This window comes from Otolemur garnettii, unplaced genomic scaffold, assembly GCF_000181295.1.
Source record: "Otolemur garnettii isolate 467f Iridium unplaced genomic scaffold, OtoGar3 scaffold00023, whole genome shotgun sequence".
NCBI lineage: Eukaryota > Metazoa > Chordata > Mammalia > Primates > Galagidae > Otolemur > Otolemur garnettii.
The window spans coordinates 3,943,040-3,950,837 of NW_003852418.1; the positions used below are offsets into that span (position 1 = coordinate 3,943,040).

General features: G+C 42.8%; 1 protein-coding gene and 1 pseudogene across 2 annotated transcripts in view; both read right to left on the reverse strand.

Moving 5' to 3' along the window:
- Positions 1-7,798, reverse strand: part of ZHX3 (zinc fingers and homeoboxes 3) — a 127,564-nt gene that overhangs the window by 98,780 nt on the left and 20,986 nt on the right. The window lies entirely within an intron of this gene.
- LOC100962154 lies at positions 3,169-3,975 on the reverse strand (annotated as a pseudogene).

The window sequence follows — 7,798 nt, forward strand, 5'->3', positions numbered from 1 at the left end:
CCCGTTTGTGCATTCTTTCCAAAAATCAGGACTTTTTTAAAATGCCGCAGGACAAATTGTTGAAAAGCGGGACTGTCCCGCCAAAATCAGGACGTCTGGTCACCCTACCCATAGGTGACCTTCACTCCCATCTTGTAGCTGACAGAGTCCTACCTTTCTATCATATGTCTACGGCCCTGGTCTCCAGTGAGATATTCTTCATCACCAGAGGTGTCAAAAACCGGCTGAGGACATTTTCACACTGTAAAGAGGGCTATCCTAAATTATCTTTAAAGCACCTTTGAACTTCCAGACTCTGTAATTTATTTAATGGTATGTATTTTATGATTATTTAACACTAACTGAAATGTTAAACTTAGACACATATGTTTTGAAACTTTTCAGAAGAAATCAGCATGTTTTAAATATGCAAAGTAATGGAACCTAACAAATATTCCTGAATAGATAACCATTTTCAATAATTACCAGGTCACCGGTAAATGATAACTTAGTTTTAATTGTGTTGTTTAATGTAACCAGGCCTCCAATTTTGAGTGCATGAATGAGTAGGTCCAAAGTCACAGTCAAATGGAAACTAAAAGAGCTCCTTGTTCTACTCCAAATTTGAATTTAAAGGACGGGTTACGTCATCACACTAGACACAGGGTGTTGTCTCCCTCAGTACATCTCATTTTATTCATGAAGAAGGTATCTGTCTTTCACTTGGGTAACATGCCAAGGATATAATCTTGGCATAAGTTTTAGATGTGTCTACCAAATATTGCAAAATTTGCCTTTTTCTGTTCAGCAGTTTTAACAATGTTATTTAGGACTATCACATTTTTGACACAATCCAAGGTGCTGCTGAAAACTTTTTGCCCCCTAGATTACAAATGCCACAGAGAAATCCTCCAGCTTATTTATTCATCACTATATCCCAAGGGCCTAGAAACATGCCTGACAAACAGTAGTCAACCAATAAATGTTGAATAAATAAATACCTAATTATGTAGTTATTTGCGTCTATCCTCAGAGTTTCAGCAAAAAGATACCTACAAACATATTTTGAGTGACACTGGGGCAAAATAAGCAAAAGGTTTTCAAGATGACCAATTTGAAAGGAAAGCACTCCTATGTTTGCTCTGTTCACTGACAAAGCTGTGTTGTAGTGGTTCGAAATCTGTTTATCTGTAGTCACAACTTTGACTATAGCCCCTAAAACTCAATAGGCTTCCTTTAAAGAGACTATAAGTCTAAAAGAAATAAAGGATCAATAACGGTTTGCTTCACTAAATGCTAATTATGTACCAGGCACTGTTTGATATTTTACATACTTACTTCACTCAGCCCAACCTACAAAAACTTATATAAGCCATCAATTTAAAGTAAAGCATGAAGGCCAGGCACAGTGGCTCACACCTGTAATCCTAGCACTCTGAGAGGTCAAGGCAGGTGGATTGCTTCAGCTCAGGAGTTCGAGACCAGCCTCAGCTATAGCGAAATTCCATCTCTACCAAAAACAGAAAAAAATGAGGCAAGAGAATCACTGAGCCCAAGAACCTGAGGTTGCTGTGAGCTAGTCAGAGAACTCTAGTCAGGGCACCAGAGAGAGACAGTGTTTCAAAAAGAAAAAAAAAAGACAATTAGTCCTATAAAGTAAGTACAAATTCTTTGTTGTCTAAATTTTTTTTTTTTTTTTTGGAGACGGAGCCTCAAGCTATCCCCCTGGGTAGAGTGCCATGGCATCACAGCTCACAGCAACCTCCAACTCCTGGGCTCAAGCGAGTCTCCTGCCTCCGCCTCCCAAGTAGCTGGGACCACAGGCGCCCACCACAACGCCCAGCCATTTTTTAGTTGCAGCTATCATTGTTGTTTGGCGGGCCCAGGCTAGGGATTCGAACCCTCCACCTTAGGTGTATGTGGCTGGCGCCTCAGCCGCTTGAGCCACAGGCGCTGAGCCTGTTATCTAAATTTTTGTACTGTGTATATGTGTGTGTGTTTAGGAGCTTTTAATGCTTAAACTGAAAAAATCGCAAGCTGTGTTTTCATAGTCACTGCTGGTCCATCTCTGACAGGGCAAGAATTTGTTCCTCACTCTGGCCACAGGTAGAAGCCCAGACTCCCCTGAGTGCAGAGGGGCTCCCCTTGTAGTGCTGTGCAGTGACCCCCTAAACCAAAGGCAAGAATTCAAGAAGAGTATGTAATGAGCAGCCGTGTGCCAGGCCTGTGCAACCCACACCCCACACGTAGGCATCCCCTACTCATGACAAGGAATCCTGAGGCTAACCAATTGTCCATCATAAAGTTCACAAGTCCATCAAACTGGGATGAAAATCCAGGTCTTCTCAGGCCAGGCAAGGTGACTCACGCCTGTAATCCCAGCACTTGGGAGGCCAAGGCGGTTGGATTGCCTGAGCTCACAAGTTCGAGACCAACCTGAGCAAGAGCGAGACCCTGTCTCTAAAAATAGCTGGGCGTTGTGGGGGGTGCCTGTAGTCACAGCTACCTGGGTGGCTGAGGCAAGAGAACCACGTGAGCCCAAGAGTTTGAGGTTGCTGTGAACTATGATGCCACAGCACTCTACTGAGGGTGACAATGTGAGACTCTGTATAAAAAAAAGAAAGAAAAGAAAATCCAGGTCTTCTGCCTTTTCCATTCCACAACACTGAATTTTCCATCTAGTCCAGCCTTAGCTTCCCATAATTAGTTCCGTCTTAATGTCATGTCCCATGCTTTGTCCTAGCCCTATGAGAGAAGGGGTCAGCAGCAGGAAGCTGTTCTGTAAGGATGGTAAGGATCCTTGCAATGTATTTCTCCTCTGAAACATCAAATAGGACCTTAGAAGTCGCTGTTCAGGTCACTCTGCTGAATAGTTTCCCAAGGGAATGATGAGGTAGAGCAGTCTGCAAGTGCCACAGAGCCCCCTTTCTGATGCTCTGTGAAGTCAGAGACCACAAAGGGGCAACACTCAATGCTCAAAAGGTAGTGAAGAAAGCAGGAATCAGGAGGGCAAACTGGAGTAGTGTCAAAACTGCCACGGCAGGTTGGAAGACAGTCAACAGATCAAAGAGCATGTTTCCCAGCAACCAGGGAGCCCAGGAGGAGCTTTTGGCTCTTGTCCAGGTCATCTGCTTACCCAAGAATGACCTGGAGGCCTTGAACACATCCTATCCCTGGCCCCAGGGGTTCTCATTTTGATAGCAGGGACAGCAGCCCCAACTCATTCAGTCTTTCCTTGACCACTGCCTCCCAGTCCCTGTTGGCCTGTGGGTTACAGGGAGAGGGATGCAGCAGCCCCTCCACATGGACCTCAGGCATCACCCCTGACAGAGCCCTCCATGCCTGCTGCCCCGCTAGCCACCCCACTCCCACCACCAGCCGCACCTGCCAGCAAAGGGCCACATCACAGATCCCAAGAAGCTGTTCTCGCTGCTTGGCAGGCAGCTCGGCAGGGGTGAGGTTGCGCCCACTGGGAGTCAGGAAGGGCAGTGGACACAGATGGCGGACAAAGCAGTGATGGAAGAAGACCTTGGGCTGTCCACAGAGGTTCTGGGAAAAGCCCCAGAATCAGGCACTGCTCACTTCTGACTGTAGGCACTCAAGTCCCAGTACCAGTTGTTTAGGGTGCTCTTGGGGAGGGGTCAGCACAGCCGCCCCCCCCCAATGCCCAACCAGTCCCGGGTCATGCTCACTTCCTCCACATGGCACCCCAGTCTGGCCATGACAAAAGGTCCCAGGTTCATCCCCAGGAAGAGCATTTGCTTGAGGCCCTGGCAGTAGTGAGTCACATAGCTGCCATGTGGCTCCCACATATACTCCACAGGACTGTAGATGATGCCCCCTGGCTCTGAACACTGCAGCTGGCTCGGCTCAGTGTTGAGCCAAAGCTTCTCCTCCAAGAAGCCCTCAGCCAAGCTTCCAGGGCAGGCCAGGGCTCCATCAAGGAACTAGGAGCTCATGCAGGGCCACCAATAGGAAAGCCTGGGCCACAACCATGCATTGTCACCTGCTCCCCACCTTGCTTCCAGGTCCTTTGAAATTTTTGTACTTTTTAACCAGTGTTGAATAATAACTATTCTTTGAAAGGACCAAAAATGTCTTGGTCACAGTGTTATTTTCTGCGTACAAAGGGCAAGAGTAAAACACCCCTCCCCTAAGCTAAAAGATTAAAAGCTTGGAGAAAAAGGGGATCAGGTGATCATGAACTTTCTACCCTGTGTTTCTACAAAACTCACTTGCTAATCTATGACTCAAAGGCTACCATTTGCACAAGTAATTTTCAGTTTAGGAATGTAACAGCAACAATGCATCCATTTTATCCAACTTCCAATGGAGTAAAAAAAATGTTTGATGCTCTGTAACATTTCTCAGCAAAGAATTTTATCAGTAATACTATACTTTCTAACCAATGTTTAAAAGTTATCTGTTTAATGTCCCTTTAGGTAAGTTTCTGGAATATGAAAGTATGTCAGATTAATAATAACTCAATAGCCAGAATACACGAACACTTTATCAAATGTCTAAATGACAAGAAACTTGAAAAGATAACAGCTTGTCTGACTGGAATAAAGGGTCCAACTGAACACGCACAGGGAGGCGTGCAGCTGCTTGGAAGCTGCCAAACAGCACAGCTCTTGTCTCCTTCATTTACCTAATGAGGTGGGGGATAAACGTTTGAATGTGGTGTCCAGACCAGCATCAGATATTATCTACTGGGGGCTCTGATGGGTACATCACAGCTATACACCAAAGAATATGCTCTCATGGGCAACTTTGCCCCAAAACTGTGCTTTGCTACTCAATGTATTATTAGGGAGACCCACAACATCAGCATAATCTTACAGAGAACTTGTCAGAAAGACAGAATCTCAGGCTACACCCACATCTACCTATCAGAATCATCGTTTTAGCCAAATTCCCAGATACTCTGTCTGTATCTCACAGTTTGAAAATCATGGGACTAGGGGATTACTATCAATTAGAAAGGAGGTTTCCATAATACTTCCTTGGGCCTTTTCTGTTCCTCATTTTTACTGATGATTCCCATGGGGATAATGGAAAGTCCTCATCAAATCCCAGTGACACTAATCTAAAAGGAAACAATTTCATAAAAGATCAGGATTGACAGCAGATCATGTAAAAAATATAAACAACCAGGGATTTTCTAAAGAAAAAAAAGCAAAGCATCCTTGAACATATCCCTAGAAATCAGAACCCTTCTGGCTATACGTTCCATCAGTGACTGACAGCAAATCATGGCCACAGGCAATGATGAGGGTCAAGGAGTGACAGGGATCTGGAGATTCTATCATGAGGACATTATATTTGCAGAAGAGGTGACTCAGTGGGGACATCATGGTCATATTCACACATTTCAAGGACTGTCTCAAGACATTTCATTCTACAAATGTGTTTCTGAGCATCTGCTATGTGCCAGGCACTACGCCAGTAGCTAAGGATACAGACAGTGAGAATAAGAACTGATCTCTGATTCCTAATGTTTCCTGCCTAGTGGAAGACACTTGTCTGTTATCCCAGAAAGCAGAACAATGGCCAATGGAAGGCAAGTGGAAGGACGTGGCCACCATACAAGGAAACCTCTTCTGGCCAGAGGGCTCCAGCTCTTTGAAGGTGTGAACAGGCAGAAACCCAGGGTAGGGTCCCCATGGATGGGAATAATGGGCCAGGGAAGGGATGACCACTCCCAGGGACCACTACCAAGGCCAACGCTAATATTCCAGGGTTAGAGGATAATTGAGGCAAATATCATCAAAATAAGTTTTTTTAGAATTATGCCACATTCAATTTAGCTGAGAACAAACTTTTTAAAAACTTAACCACAATTTTGGATTATCAGCTAAATTTGTATGTAAATGACGGCTAATTTCTCTTGATGATAGTTTTAAAAACCTAATATTTAATAAAATTCAATAAAAATCTACATTAAAAATTTAAACAACTCTGCTTAATAACTTACTTCAATTGTATCCCTGCTTCTCGGCTACCTCTAAAACTACTATCTTTCACGTTCCTTGATGTAACTTCAGAGTTACTTGTTTGCTCCTAAAATTATCCTAAAGAAATAACAATTCCCATTCCTCTTCCAAAAAGAACAAAAGGTGAAGAAGTAGGGAAACTAGTTGCCTGAAGATGCAAATGAACAATATTTATAAAGAAAAACATTACAATACAGAAGCCACTTGAATGTTCTACAAAACTGCCAGTCCTTTTATAGAATGAGGCAGAGTATAAGTAATAAAAAACATCCAATAAGTTGGAAAATGTCTAAGGTAAATTGAGAAACTATCATAAGTAATCGTGCACATTACGTAGCAACATGGAAAAATACATATAAACAATGCAAACTTGTACAATTCTAGCCATATAAAAATTGTGGGTGCATACAGGAAAAAATGAAAATTTAAGGGTTTATTGTCTAGGGTGTTAGAATTCCTTTTCTTAATTTAAAATGTCTATTTTACTGTTGTTAGTTCAATACACCCTTTTACAATGAATACATCAGGAGCTAAAATAATTGCAACTCATTTGAGTATAAGAAATTGTACATTACAGAGAAATGAAATACCAAAGGTGATACATAATTTGATCTTGTTTGTTCTGGTTCATTTGTTCAATTGGTTCTTTGTCCTTTATAAAGCTATTTAAGTTTATACACAACCAAAAATAAAGATAATGACATTCATGTTATGAAAAGTGCTAACATTTATGGAAAGTGAAAAGGACTTTGTACAGCAGCTGCCCATGAACCTTGGGTAAAAGCAAAACTAAACTTCTGGAGTCTGTTTTGCTTTTCACCTTATTTGATCTTGCATAACATCACTCATGCCAAGTTGGAGTTTTTTTCCCTTCTCTTTTCCCTTCTCCTCAAGTTTATAAATGTGAAGAAAAAAATACACAGCAGCTCTATTATAGTCCTCCCCTGTTCTCCAGAAATGCCATGAAAAGTAGCTTTCTGAAATGGGCTACAGAGAGATAAGAGAAATATCAGTCCACAGGGATCATCAGGACTGAGCTGACCGAGGGCCAAGAGATCTGGGTTCAAGTTTTCCACTTTTATAAAATGGAAATAAAACCATTTACCACAAAAGGTGCTATTACCGGCAAGTCTCTAGCACATGGTAATACTTAAGAAATGCTTGTCTCATCCTTTTTTCCTTCTATTACACACACGCATGTTAAGTTTTGCCCATTATGAAACTGTCTGGTTCCTCATGTCTAATATTTTACAGAAACACTCTCCAACTTTCTCTACCCTGCTCTCTGACTCAGCAGGCTAATCATATCAACAGGTCGCATGCCCTTTGACCCATGATTAAGTTTATCCAGTGCTAAGTCCCAGAAAGAGATGAGAGGAGGAAAGGGGAGGTGAGGGAGAAGTAAGGTTATGGGATTCATTCTACTTCAGCTGGCTGAATCCCTCAAGCAAGTCAGTGTTCCTCTCAAGGTGGCCTCTTCCAGATGACAATCTGGCTTCTGATTACCACTTTCATCCATTTGTCCCTTTGATTTTTTGTTTTTTTGGTTTGGTTTTTTTTTTGAGATAGTCTCACTATGTCATCCTTAGTAGAGTGCCATGGCGCCACAGCTCACAGCAACCTCAAACTCATGGGCTTAAGCAATTTTCTTGCCTCAGCCTCCCAAGTAGCTGGGACTACAGGCACCTACCACAATGCCTGGCTATTTTTTGCTTCGATTGTCATGGTTGTTTAGCTGGCCCCAGGAGGGGTTCAAACCCACCACCCTTGGTATATGTGGCTGGTGCTGTAACCACTGTGCTATGGGCACCGAGCCTTTTTTT